The 14,692-nt window shown below is 51.2% G+C and overlaps 2 protein-coding genes across 20 annotated transcripts in view; one reads left to right on the forward strand and one right to left on the reverse strand.

The window, feature by feature from the left end:
* BCKDHA (branched chain keto acid dehydrogenase E1 subunit alpha) overlaps positions 1-14,692 on the forward strand; it is a 446,963-nt gene that overhangs the window by 283,123 nt on the left and 149,148 nt on the right. The window contains exon 1 of one of the 19 annotated variants that reach the window (XM_050768495.1): positions 174-177. The exons of 17 other annotated variants lie outside the window; for them this stretch is intronic. The gene's annotated coding sequence lies outside the window, so the exon portion shown is untranslated. Of the gene's footprint in view, positions 1-173; positions 178-5,173; positions 5,178-14,692 lie in introns of those variants that run through there. One more of the 19 variants, XM_050768489.1, reaches the window with a different exon arrangement.
* DMAC2 (distal membrane arm assembly component 2) overlaps positions 1-14,692 on the reverse strand; it is a 188,174-nt gene that overhangs the window by 168,818 nt on the left and 4,664 nt on the right. The window lies entirely within an intron of this gene.

Consider the following 14,692-nt stretch of genomic DNA (forward strand, 5'->3'; position numbering starts at 1 on the left):
CCCTCTCATTCCTGCCTCTTTTGTCCTTCTTCCTCTTTCCCTTTTGTCTATATTCAGTTCCCCAGACAAAGCTATGAGAAGCAAGGCTGATGGACCCCTGTCCCCTGGGAGGACAACCAGTCTTTCCCAGCGCTGACCTCTGCTGTGTTCTGGCCTTGGGTCTGTCACACCAGGGGGATTATTTCCCTTGTGACAGAGAAACCCAGCTGGGCCTTGGGTTTCTGCTGGGATGATGCCCAGCAGGAAGGTGACAGAGGTGGCTCTGGGGGATAGAAGGGGGTTCACTGGGGGATGACTGGGGAGAGACCAGCCCTCTGTCTCCAGTATCACCAGCCTGGCCTCTGGCCCAGGCACAGAAACCAAGGCCCAGGGGTCTCAGGAGGAGCTACAGCTCCTGGGTGTGGAGGGAGGCATCTGGTGTGTCCTGGGAAGAGAGGGCTGTGGTGGAGGGAGGTGTATGGCTCTGAGGTCTGCTGTCCTTGGGAAAGGCTTCAGGGAAACTGTCCCTCTCCCTGTCTTTTGGATGAGCTGTGGCTCAGGTCCTTTCCATGTTCTACCTGACCTGGAAGCCTCTGTCTGGCTGACAGTCCTGTGGTCACTCCGCCTTCCCCATGGGTGGTGCCAAGAGGGAATGGGGAGCTGCACAGAAACCCTTGGCAAAGCGGGGTCCTCAGAGGCCCCAGGAAGGAAGAGGTGGGACACAGCAGGAACATGAGAGACAAGAAGGGTCTGTTGGAGCAAGGCATGGCGCTCAGTGAACGTCGTGGGACTGAGGAGCTAACGATAATGAGAGTAGAGCTGTGAATGTGCTCTGAGGATCACAGGGACCTGCCCTGGGAGATGCCCTTTCGGCTGAGCCCTGGGGGGGAGAGGATGTAGGGGCAGGAGCTGTCTGCAGAAAGAGTGACTTTAGTTGGGTTGCTGCGGGGCTGTAGGGAGGAGCTGACAGAGTCCGTCTGGGGAGCTTGGAGGGCGTGGAGGAGGTGAGTCGAGGTGGTGATCCTGATGAGGGTGAACCCTGGGGGAGCTGTGGGTCCAGCTGAGGGAGGCCAGCAGACCCTGGGGAGGCTCCAGGCCGGGAGGGACTCTGCCGCCCTCTGGTGGACAATGAAGAAAGTGTAGACGGAAAAAGGATGGGTTTAACTCAGCGTGATCTTTAAGCGTTGATCACATGTTTGCTGCATGCTTTACATTCTAGGTGTCTCTCACGCAAGCTCTTCTCTAGTCTATCCCCAACGAATCATCAAAATCAGATTTGTAGTCTTATGTCAGGCCAAGTTCTGTGTGCACTTAGGGGAATCTTGCACAGTATTCACACCTGAGGGCTGGCTGGAGCATGTGTGGGTAGAAGGGAGGATTCGTGTCCGTGTATCCTCACAAGAGGCAGGGTGTCCGAGTGGATAAAGCTCCACTTGACCCCAAAAGTCCTCAGAATAAGGGAGCAGAGGCTGATGAAATCAGAATCCAGGGATGGGGCTGGGGCTCTGTGCCTCCTCCTCCTCCCTCTCTCTGGGGAGTTCCCCCTCCTCTTCCTCAGCAGAATTCCTGGGCCTCCTTAAGGACCCACCCAGAGATTTTTTAGCAGAGACATCAGGTTTCAGGGCCACCTGTCACCCCTCAAGTCTCCCCACACCCATCCTCAGAGACAGATATAAATATAGCTACTCCTGCTCACTTTTGGTTTCCACTTGCATGGAATATTTTTTCTACCCCTTTACCTTCAGTGTGTTAGTATCTTTATGAATAAGTAGAGTCTCTTGCAAGCAGCATATGTTTCCCAAAATAGGACGCTGATTCTCCCCCATCATAGATTTCTCCCTCGTTCCCCGAGCCTTTCCTGCCCCCTATGATCTGGGCACTCCTGACACACACCTCTTCTCTGGTGACACATCAGGGTCCCTCACTGTTAAGCGGTCCGGAAAGGACAGAACCTTGGACAGCACCCATCTCAGCTTCACCCTTCCTCCCGCACAGGGTTCAGGGCAAAGAATAAATGGCAGAGGCCAGTGAACCCAGAGATGGTGACAGGCAGTGACCCAGGGGCAGATGCCCGGAGCAGGAGCAGGTGGGGCCACAGGGAGGAAGTGATGCAGGAAGGGAAACCCAGAAATGGGCAGGAAAGGAGGACACAGGCTCTGTGGGGCTGCAGCCCAGGGTGGGGCTGTGAGTGTGAAGCCATCTCAGCAAGTAAGATGAGGTCCCACGAACGAGAGTGGGAACATGTGGCTTCCTGCTCTGTATATGGGGTAGGGGATTCCATGCCCCATAGAACCAGCTGGCCGGGGTTCAGCTAGAGAAGGAGCAGGACAGGGGATCCCAGGATAGGAGGACCCCAGTGTCCCACCCAGACAGGTGACTGATGAATGGGCGTGCAGGGCCCACCTGGGCTGGCCTCTGCCTTTGTCCATTGGGATTCCCTCAAGGAACATCCGGAATCCGACCACATCTACCCAGTGGGTTTTGGGGAGTCCATGTAAAGCCAGGAGCTTGTGTTGCCGGGAGGGGTCATGGCATGTGCTGGGGGCACCCAAGAGAGAAGCCTAAGGGCAGGCAGGACCTGGTCTGAAGAGGCACAGGAGCCCAGATGGGGAGATGGATGTCAGGAGAGGCTGCCCCATCAGAGAGGGGGATAGGAATGGGGGGTCTGTGGGAGTGGGCACATGGGATTCCCTGGGCTCTGCCGCGTTCCCTCCCATAGTCACAACCTAGCGGCACTGCCCAAGAAGGGGTGCCTCTACCCAGCCAGATGCTGCTGGTTCTGCCCACCTCCTACCCTCTCTGCTCCAGCCACTCTGGGTCTTTCTCCAGGTGCCCTGGACAGCCCTGGCCTGGACCTGTTCCCTGAGAGGTGTTGGGAGAAGCTGAGTCTCTGGGGACACTCTCATCAGAGTCTGAAAGGCACATCAGGAAACACCCCGGGTCTCCAGGACTGGGCAATGAGGACAGAACCCCAGCTCCTCCCTTTGCCACTGAGAGGGTCGACACTGGGTGGTGACAGTGACTTCTGCATCCGTCCCAGTCACCCTGAAACCACAACAAAACCCCAGCCCTAGGCCCTGCAGGTACAGTACATGTGCGGACAGTCCCTACCCAGGGGAGGCCAGTTCTTTCTTCCTGGGAGACCAGGCCTCAAGGCTGTGCCTGGGGCAGGCAGGGGCAGCACATGCTTGTCCTTGAGAACTCAGGACCTTGAGGGTCTCTGCTTTGTGAGGCACAGCAAGGATCCTTCTATCCAGAGATGAAAGCAGCTCCTGCCCCTCCTCTGACTTCCTCCTCCTTCCCAAATCTCAACCAACAAACAGATGTCTCAAATCTCATCATCAAATCTTCATCCATCCATATGAGAAAGCTTAAAACTCAATGAATTGACAACACCAAGAGTTGGAACAACTGGACGTGGAGATGTTGCTTGTGGAAATTTAGATGTGTTCAGCTATCGGGCAGGCGAATCTGTGTCAAATTCCAGCATGGTTCAGAAGAATCAAAAAGTGTAACAGTCCAAATGTGCAACAGTGCAGGGGATAAAACTGTGGTGCATTCAAACTGAGGGATATTTTAGAACATGAGAAAGGGGCCAGGCGCAGTGGCTCAAGCCTGTAATCCCAGCACTTTGGGAGGCCACGACGGGCGGATCACGAGGTCAGGAGATCGAGACCATCCTGGCTAACACGGTGAAACTCCGTCTCTACTAAAAAATACAAAAACTTAGCCGGGCGAGGTGGCGGGTGCCTGTAGTCCCAGCTACTCGGGAGGCTGAGGCAGGAGAATGGCATAAACCTGGAAAGTGGAGCTTGCAGTGAGTCGAGATCCGGCCACTGCACTCCAGCCTGGGTGACAGAGCGAGACTCTGTCTCAAAAAAAAAAAAAAAAAAAAAAAAGAACATGAGAAAGGAAGGGATTGCAGCTGCACAGAACATGGATGATCTCACACATAGAGTTGAAAGAAAGGAGTCAATCGCTGATAGAAAATGATCACCAATTCCACCTCTATAAAGTTTCCAAGAGGAAAATCCAACTCTGCTGCTAGAGATCAGAGTGGAGGTGACCTGTGCCCTGCAATGGCTGTGAGGGTCATGGGAGTGTCACTTAGTGCAGGCAATGTGCCATATCTTAATCTGGGCAGGGCTTTCATGAGCACAAAGGAATGCAGACATTACTGCTATGTTCATTTTACTTCACTGGAAAAGAAGTGTAAAATCAGCTGGGCGTGGTGGCTCATGTCCGTAATCCCAGCACTTTAGGAGGCTGAGGTGGGCAGATTACTTGAGGTCAGGAGTTCGAGACCAGCGTGGCCAACATGGTGAAACTTCTCTCTACTAAAAATACAAAAATTTGCTGGGCATGGTGGTGTGTGACTGTAATCCCAGCTACTAGGGTGGCTGAGGCTGGAGAATCACTTGGACCCAGGAGGCGGAGGTTGCATAAGCATATTGCACCACTGCACCCCAGCTTGGGCGACAGAGCCAGACTAGGAAAAAAAAAAAAAAAAAAAGGATAAAATCTCTTTGGGTTAAACAAAAAAAGATCCACAAAACAAACACCAGCTCTTATCAAACTTACACAACTCTCCCAGAGGACAGGAAACACAAATACTCATTAACTCACTTTTGTGGCAGTAAAACCTTCATGTCAAAAGCAGACCAGGACACAATGAGGAAGTAAAATTGCAGGCCCTACCTGGGAACAGAGGGAAAATCCACAAACAAAACATGACCAAAAGGAGCCAGGATTTACTGCGTTGAGTTTATTCCCCAGGTATGCAAGATGATTTTAACACCGGAAAATCAGTCATTGCCTTTACTACATAGACAGATTAGCTAGAAAAAAATACAACTAGCAGAACGGAAGCAATTTGGCCTTGCCTGAAATTCCACATCATTCCATCATGACGGAGACAGTGCAGGCGCCAATGGCAAGTAATGAAAACAGGGACCTCTGTCACCTGGTAAACATGTCCATACAGCTCCAGCAAGCACCCATCTTCCCAGTGAATCACCATAACGTCCCTTTAGTCAGCCCCAGGCAAGGCTGCCTGTGATGGCCACACAGGCTCCAACCCATGGGCCTCAACCTCCCGCAGAGGCTCTCCTTTGGCCACCACGTGGGGAGAGCATGAGGTCAGGACAGAGCCCTGTGATGCCCACACATGGCAGGAGCTGAGGCCAGAGACATGGGGGCTGGAGAGCAGAGCTGCTGGGGTCAGAGTTTCCTGAGGACACCTAGGCCTAAGGGAAGGCGGCTCCCTGAATGGGGGCAACCAGGCTCCGACCTCAGAGCCCGCATGGGAAGAGCCGGCACTCTAGGCCTTTCCTAGGGTGACTCTGAGGGGACCTCAGGGATGTGACACACAGCAGGATCCCTGAATGCACCCGAGATGAAGGGGCCACCAGGGGACCCTGTTCTCGTGGCAGATCATGAGAGAGTGGGGACACCATGCCAGGCCCCCATGGCAAGGCTGTGACTGACCCAGACCATTCCTCTGCATGCATCAGCCTCGGTAAGTCACGTGGCCAAGCCCAAGACCAATGTGGAAGGAGGGGAACAGCATCCCCTTTAGTGATGGGACCCAAAGTCGGTGCAAAGAGAGGCCATGAGCAGTTAGGAAGGGTGGTCCAACCTACAGCACAAACTATCGTCTATCATAAGAAGAAGCCCTGCTCCATGATTCCTGCATTTACATAAATGTTTGTTAAATGACTCAAATTCCCTCACCCTGAGAGCTCACCTGTGTGTAGGCCCATCACACATACACACACACACACACACACACACACACACACACACTCAGGGAAAGTGCAGGATCCTGGACAGCACCAGGCAGGCTTCACGGGCAGAGCAAACAGCGTGAATGACCCACACAGTGCCCTGGGCCCCATCAACTCAGAGACCCTGGGTGGGCTGAGATGGGGCTAGGCAGGGGGTAAACTCAGAGAAGGTGGGGCCTCCAGGGAGGGGGCTGCAGGGAGCTGGGTACTGCCCTCCAGGGAGGCAAGAGCACTCTTCCCAACAGAGAGCACATCTTCCTGCAGCAGCTGCACAGACACAGGAGCCCCTGTGCCCGCCCTGGGCCAGGGTGTGGATTCCGAATTTCGTGCCCCAGTGGGTGGGACTGCGGTTGACAGTGACATACAAGGGGAATCTGTGATTCCAAACTTAAACTACTGTGCCTACGAAATAGGAAATAACCCTCCTTTTTCTACTAAATCTCAAATTCCCTAAGCACAGGCTAGCACCCTCTAAATCAGGAAGTTCAGTCACTCCTGGGGTCCTCCCACTCCCCCACTCTGACTTGCAGGTGCACAGGGTGGCTGACATCTGTCCCTGCTCCTCCCCTCAGCACAACTGTCGCCCCTTCTGGGGGTGACTGATGGTCAGGACGAGGGAGCCTAGAGCTGGCGCCATGACTGACAGGAAGGCAGGACTCGGCCTCCATTCTGAAGACTAGGGGTGTCAGGAGAGCTGGGAGTCCCACAGAGCCTCACAAGATGACGGGGGCAGAGGGTGACACAGGGCTCAGGGCTTCAGACGGGTCAGGAGGCTCAGCTGAGAGTTCAGGGACAGACCTGAGGAGCCTCAGTGGGAAAGAAGTACTGAAGTGGGAAGTTCTGGAATGTTCTGGACAAGGCTGAGTGCTTCAAGGAAATGCTCCCACCCCTGATGAAGCCTGCAGCACTAGGTGGGCTGTGCGCCTCCCTGCTGCCCATCCTCTCACAGCTCCCACCTCCAGGGACACAACTGTTGCCCCAGAGTGCATCCTTCCTGTCTCACTCCACACAAAAGGGCCTCTGGGGTCCCTCTCCTGCATTGCAAGGAGTGGAGGTCACATTCCCACAGACCACCCAGCAACGGGGTCCTGTGGAGGTGGGGTCGGGAGGATCACACGGCCCCCATGCCCAGGAGCCTGACTCTCGGGGTAACGGATTGGCCTGGAGGCCACCGGTTCCCTCTGTCCCTGAGGGGATCCTGCACCCTGGAGGCTGCCACATACCTCCTGATTCTTCCAGCTGAGGGCCCACCTTGAAATCCCAGGGAAGACTCATCTCCCACTGGGAAAGTCCCAGTGTGAAGGTTTCCACAGCAGCCTAGCTAAAGCCATTGGACACAGATCCTGAGTGACAGAATTTTTAGGGACACAGGCGCACGGCTATGTCTGCAGTGCCCACACAGAGCAGGGGCATCTGGACCCTGAGTGTGTAGCTCCAGCCCCTCCCCCAATGACATGAGCTCTGGGGTGGCTCCGGGTCTCCAGTCCATGCCACCAAAATCTCCAGATTGAGGGTCCTCCCTTGAGTCCCTGATGCCTGTCCAGGAGCTGCCCCCTGAGCAAATCTAGAGTGTGGAGGGCTGGGATTGTGGCAGTAAAAGCAGCCACATTTGTCTCAGGAAGGAAAGGGAGGACGTGTGCTCCAAGAAGGGCCAGGGCGCCCTCTAGTGGGCGCCTCCTGTTAATGAGCAAAAAGGGACCTGGAGAGCTGAGAGATCAGGGCTGGCCTTGTACTAAGGCTCAGGTGGAGAGGACTGAGGTGCAAAGAGGGGGCTGAGGTAGGGGAGTGGTCTGGAGAGATGGGAGGAGCAAGTAAGGGGAAGCCCTAGGGAGGCCGGGAGAGGGTACGGCAGAGCTCTCCACTCCTCAGCATTGACATTTGGGGTGGTCGTGCTAGTGGGGTTCTGTAAGTTGTAGGGTGTTCAGCACCATCTGGGGACTCTACCCATTGAATGCCAGCAAGACTTTCTCCCCAAGCTCTAACAACCAACAATGTCTCCAGACTTTGCCAAATGTCCCCTAGAGGGCGAAATTGCCTCTGGCGGAATCACCGATCTACATCAGTCTCTAAAAGTGACTCACCAGCAAAATCCTTCACCTCTTGGGAGAAGAATCACAAGTGTGAGAGGGGTAGAAACTGAAGACTTCAACATCTTTCAAAACAGTTTTACTTAATCAGCAGTTTGGTGTCCCAGGAGAAGACATATTTAGAGTTGATGCCACGCAGCTGCCTGTACCTCACAACAGGAACAGAGTGGGTTTTCCAAGGGCCTGTAACCACAAACTGGAATGACACTCACTGGGTTACATTACAAAGTGGGATGTGGGGAATTCTGTAGACTTTGGAAAGAGAAATGTGTGACATGAGCCCACAGTCCAAGGCAGTGGACTGTCCACTTTGATGCTCTCACCATCTAGGAGACATCTCAGACATGAACATAACCACATCTGTCATTAGAAAACATGTCTTATTAAGAGGAAAAATATAGGCTAGAAATGCTTTATGCTTTTTTTCTCTTTAAGTTCAAATTCATATACTTTTATATTGTTCCTTAAAGAGGAATCTATCCCCCTAAATAAATGTAATCACTGACTGGACAGTGTTGGCATCTCACTCCCAGCCCCTGTGTGGTGACAGTGTCCTGCGTCCCCAGCCCTGGTCCCTCTCTGTTTCCTGAGAGCCTTGGGTGCTCCCTCATTAGGAGGAAGAGAAGAAGGGTGTTTTTAACATTCTCACCATTCACCCGTCCACCTCTTAGACACTGAGAAGAATCTGTTGCCTACTCTTGGATTTGATCCTTGAATTTCTGTCCCTTATCCGTTCCAACAATGTGACAGGCCTAAGAGGTGCCTTCTGCATGTGACTTTGAGGAGAAGGTTCTCAAGATAAATTTTGTCACACCTCTTTGAATTACCTCCACCTGTGGCCCCATCATCGTTACCTTACCGGCATTTGGACCCTTTTTCTGGTAGTCAGATGCTTTCCACCTCTTGGGGAAAATGTGACTGTAATCTGTGTATAGGAATAAGCAGAGAAAATAGAAAAAGAGACTCTGCATTACTATTCAGAGAGAAGAAGACCTTTATGTGAATGAATGAGAGTCTAAAATCCTAAGACAGCCCACAAAAAATTATTACCAGTGCTAAAACTACAAAAGTTACATTAACAGCAAGCCAGAATAGTAAAGCATGTATCACAGTTGCTGGTAAAACTAAATCAGATATTTTTTTTCTTAGAAAAAGCATTCCATGTGTGTTGCAGTGATGACAGGAGTGCCCTTCAGTCAATATGCTGCCTGTAATTTTTGTTCCCTGGCAGAATGTATTGTCCTTTCTCCCTTTAAATCTTAAATGCAAAACTAAAGGCAGCTCCTGGGCCCTCTCCCCAAAGTTAGCTGTCTGCAACCAGCATCACGAAGAGCAGAGGCCTGAACTTCCCTGGTTAAAGTAGGGGGCTAGGGAGCCTAACCTTAGTAGAGCTGTGTTCCCAGAATGTCGCTCCTGTTCCCAGGGGCACCAACCTGGAGGGTGGTGAGCCTCAGCAGTGCCCCTGATGCTTACGTTGTGCCCTCACACCAATGGTCGCTGGAATCTTGAACACTTGGCTGTCGCCCAGATCTGCAGACGTCAGGAATTTCTGGAAGTCAAATTACTGCCCACTCCTCTGGGGCAGATATCCGTGAACATCTGAAACCGCACCACAGAACCCTGCCTGGGGTCTACAACACATATTTTACACAGAGACTGTGAGCACCTGGTCCAGCCCTGAATCTGTGACCACCTGCTAAGAAGCCCCCAACTGGGATCCACCAATCACTGCACATGGCAGGCAGCGAGGCTTGGAGGTGCTTTGCCACAAGGCAGCCCCAATTTGCTGGGAGTTTCTTGGCACCTGGTAGTGGTGAGGAGCCTTGGGACCCTCAGGATTACTCCCCCTGAGCGTGGTGGGGGCCCCTCTGCATCCCCAGCAGGTGTCCAGCTCTGCAGAGCCTCTCTCTCTGAGGCGTATCCAGACCCCTGCACCAGGAGCGGGAACACCAGTGTCTAAGCTTTGCAGAGCCTCTCTCTCTGAGGTGTATCCAGACCCCTGCACCAGTGAAACCATGCTGAGGCCTCAGAGAGAGAGATGGAGCTTTGACCAGGAGCCACTCTTCCTTGAGGGCCAGGCAGCACCAGGAGCGGGAACACCAGTGTCTAAGCCCCTGATGAGAACAGGGTGGTCTCTCCCATGTGCCCATACCGGGCCTCTGCAGTGACAGTGCCTGAGAGAACCACATGTTTTCCAGCCTAATGTGCGGCCATTCCCATCTACCCCCTGCCTACTGCAGGACAGCACCAACCCAGGAGCTGGGAAGCTGGGAGAGGACATGGAATACCCATGGCCTCTCACCTTCCTCCAGTCCAGTGGGCACATTTGTGCCTAGGACACCTACCTGCTGGCCAAGGCTCTTAACAGTTAGGCCATCTAGGTGCCTCTGGGTCCCAGCTACTTTCACACCACAGAGCCCTTCTCCCTACAGGGGTCACTGCCCTGCCAGGTGCCTCCTCCAGCTCCAGCTGACAGATCGAACAAAACCCAGACTCCAGAAGATAAACAAGGATTTCAGCATCTACTATGTCTAGTGGAGACACAGGCAATAAGGAGAAACAAAGGGGTAGAGATGCGTACAGCTCCACCAACAACATTGTGTCCCAAACAATGTCCTCTGTGCCCATCATCATGAAACTGACTGTCCCTCACCATGTGGACAAGTGCTTCCAGGGTCTCTCAATTCTTCCATGGGAGGCAATGCACGCTTTCACCTAGCAACTCAGCAAATAAACGGAAGATATTTTATCTACTTAGATAAAGGTTTCTTAAATTGTCTCCAGGCACTGCCAAATTCTCCTGAAAGGGGGAAATGGCCCCTTATTAAAAACCATTAAACTTGAGCTACACAATTTTTTTAAAAAAAACAAAATAACTGAAATAATCTTGGGGAGAAAAAAACAAAAGCGATGGACTCACACTTCCCAGTTTCAAATCTGACTACTAATCTATACTAATTAAAACAGTGTGGGTGCTGGCATAAGCCTGGGCATATAGACCAATGGAATTGACTTAAGGGACGAGAAATAAACCCTTACAACTGCTGTCAATTGATCTTTGACATGAGTGGCAAGGTTACTCGATGGGGACAGAATACTCCCTTCAAATGGTGCTGGGACAAGTGGATAACCACATGCAAAGTCATGACATTGGACACTTCCCTTGCAGCCCATACAAAAATTAACTCAAACTGTATCAAATATGAAAATGTAATAGAAACATGTATTGAGCTTTTAGAAGAACAGATAAATAAGGGTAAAATTTCATGACCTTGGATAAGGCAATGATTTCTTAGATATTGCATCGAAAGCACAACTAACAAAAGAAAAAATAGATAAATGAAATTCATCAAAGTTAAAAATGTGTTGTGCTTCAAAGGATATCATAAAGTGGAAAGAAAAGCCACAGAATAAGAAAAATCTGCAAATCATATATCTCATAAGAGATTTGTATCAAGTATATATAAAGAATTACCCCAACTCAATAATAAAAGGATAACCAGTTTTTTTGTTGTTGGTTTGTTTTTGTTTTTGTTTTTTGTGGGTTTTTTTTTTTTGCTTGTTTGTTTGTTTTTGAGACAGAGTTATACTCTGTCGCCCAGGCTGGAGTGCAGTGGCATGATCTCAACTCATTGCAACCTCTGCCTGCCAGGTTCAAGCAATTCTCTGCCTCAGCCTCCCGAGTAGCTGGGATTACAGGCGCCCACCACCATGCCTGGCTAATTTTTTGTATTTTTAGTAAAGAGGGGTTTCACCATCTTGCCCAGGCTGGTCTTGAACTCCAGACCACCCGCCTTGGCCTCCCAAAGTGTTGGGATTACAGGTGTGAGCCATCGCACCTGGCCAACCAGTTTTTTAAATGAGTGAACAACTGGAATAAACAGTTATCCAACAAAAGATATGAAAATAGCCAATAAACACACAAAAACATGTTCAACTTGATTAGCCATCAGGGAAATCAAAATCCAACTCACAGTGGGATACCACTTCACATCTACAAGGACAGCTGTACTTTTTTAAGATGTTAAATAACAAGTGTTGACAAGGATGTGGAGAAAATGGAACTCTTGTACATTACTGGTGGGAAGATAAAATTGCGCAGCAAGCTGTGGAAAACAATTTGGCTGTTTCTCAAAAAAATTAAACATTGAATTATATGACCCAGCAATTCTGCTCCTAAGTATACCCCAAAGAAATAATCACAAAGATTCAAAAAGATACTTCTAGGTATATGTTTATTGCAGCACTATTCACAGTAGCAAAAATGTAGGAAAAAAAAAAAAAAACATGTCCTTCAACTGATTAATGGGTAAAGAAATGAGGTACGTTGGAATATTACTCACCCATAGAGAGGAATGAAGCTATAATGTGGGTGAACCTTAAAGTCATTATGCTCAGAGAAATAGCCAAGAAGCAAAATGATACCTGTGTATGATTTCACTTATATGAAACATGTAGACTATGCAGATTCATAGAGATAGCATCAATGGCTGGGCGCGGTGGCTTATACCTGTAATTCGAGCAGTTTGGGAGGCGGAGGTGGGTGGATCACTTGAGGTCAGGAGTTCGAGACCAGCCTGGCCAACATGGTGAAACCCCGTCTCTACTAAAAACACAAAAATTAGCCAGCCATGGTGGCACATGCCTGTAATCCTGGCTACACTGGAGGCTGAGGCAGGGGAATTGCCGGAACCTGGGAGGCAGAGGTTGCAGTGAGCCGAGATCATACCACTGCCCTCCAGCCTGGGTGACAGAATGAGATTCTGCCTCAAGAAAAAAAAAATAGAGGTAGCATCAGTGGCTACCAAGGACTAGGGGCAGGGGAAAGTGGGGAGTTATTGATTAATAGTATGAAGTTTCTATGTGAGATGATGAAAATTTTCTGGAAAAAAATATAGCGGTGAGAAAGTAGAATATTGTGAATGTAATTAATGGCATTTAATTGTACACTTAACGTGATTAATGTGGCATATTTTATCTTATATATTTTACTACATCTAAAAAACACTGGGAGAGGGAAAGTCCACCATGTAAAATACATCCGTCTTAATCAGACGGTCCTCATTGTACCCATGTACAGGCCCCTCATGACCTTCTGCACAGCAATAACCGAGGATGTAAGGACATGAGGCTTCCCAGCCAACTGCAGATGCACAACACAAATATATCTGCAAAGAGACTGAGGCACAAACCTCAGCACTGCCAGGACATACCCCCTTCTCATGGATTCTGACTTTATCTGACCCAGCCCACTGTCCAGATCTTGTTGTGGGGTTGGGACAAGGAAGGTCATGAAGCCTGTTCCCGGGGCATTCTGTGTGAGCACACGAGACCCCCCGCCCCATTAAGTCTCCACACACAGCTCTAACCATCAGGCATTGTGAGGAGGACTCTAGCATGGGCTCAGGGATCACACCAGAGAATCAGCTACAGAGAGGAAGATGGGCTGGAGGAGCTGATGGATGACACAGAACGGGGTCCCTGCAGTTCACAGGTCCAGCTCACCCTGGCGTAGGTGCCCCCACCCCCTGATCCAGGCATCCCTGACACAGCTCCCTCCCGGAGCCTCCTCCCTGCTGACACATCAGGGTCCCTTACTCAGGCTATCCAGAGAGGGCAGCACCTTGGACAGCTCCCACCCCCCCAGCTTCACCCTTCCTCGCTCACAGGGCTCAGGGCACATGGCTCAGAACAAATGGCAGAGGCCAGTGAGCCCAGATATGGTGACAGGGCAATGATCCAGGGGTAGCTGCCTGGAACAGGGGCAGATGAAGCCACAGATGGGAGAAGATGGCGCAGGAAGAAAACCCCAGGAATGGGCAGGAGAGGAGAGGAGGACACAGGCCAGTCTGTGGCTGCAGCCCAGGGTGGGACTGTAAGTGTGAAGACAACTCAGCAGGTGAGGCCAGGTCCCATGAACAGGGAACAAACTCTCACCTCCCCTGATGCAGGGACACAGAGAGTGTGTGGTGCTGTGCCCCCAGAGTCGGGATCCCCTGTTCTGGTCCCCAGGGAATAAGAAGTGAGATTGACTTGCCCCTGCTCCTCTCTGCTCCCCTGACATTCACCTTCCCCTCATGCCCTTCCCTCTCTAATATGATTTGGATCTATGTCCCCGCCCAAATCTCATGTCAAATTGTAAACCCCAGTGTTGGAGGTGGGGCCTTGTGAGAAGTGATTGGATCATGTGGGTGGATTTTCTGCTTTGACACTGTTTCTGTGATAGAGGTTTCACGTGATCTGGTTCTTTAAAAATGTGTAGCACCTCTCCCCTCTCTCTCTCTCTCTCTTACTCATGCTCTGCCATGTAAGACGTTCCTATTTCCCCTTCACCGTTCAGAATGATTGTAAGTTTCCTGAGGCCTCCCCAGGAGCAGAAGCCACTATGCTTCCTGTACAACTGCAGAATGATGAGCAAATTAAACCACTTTTCTTTATAAATTACCCAGTCTCAGGTATTTCTTGATAGCAATGCGTGGACAGACTAATACAATCTTCTACTCCCAGATCCCCGCACAGCGCTCAGCCCCAGACATCACTGCCCCTGGGGGCATGCACAGTGCAGCTTCCTGCAGACAAAAACAAAGTCACAACACGTGCATGACCCGTGTTCAACGTCTACAGATCAGTGTTGAGTAAAACAGCCTGGTCTGGGGTCGCTGCTGTCCCCACTTCCCTCCCCGTCCACCAGAGGGCGGCAGAGTTCCTCCCAACCTGGAGCCTCCCCAGAGGCTGCTGACCTCCTTCAACCGGTCCCACAGCCCAGCAGGGTCCACCCTCACCAGGGTCACCTCGGCCCACGTCCTCCTCGCCCTCCGAGCTCCCCACACAGACTCTGTC

This window comes from Macaca thibetana, chromosome 19, assembly GCF_024542745.1.
Source record: "Macaca thibetana thibetana isolate TM-01 chromosome 19, ASM2454274v1, whole genome shotgun sequence".
NCBI classification, from domain to species: Eukaryota; Metazoa; Chordata; class Mammalia; order Primates; family Cercopithecidae; genus Macaca; species Macaca thibetana.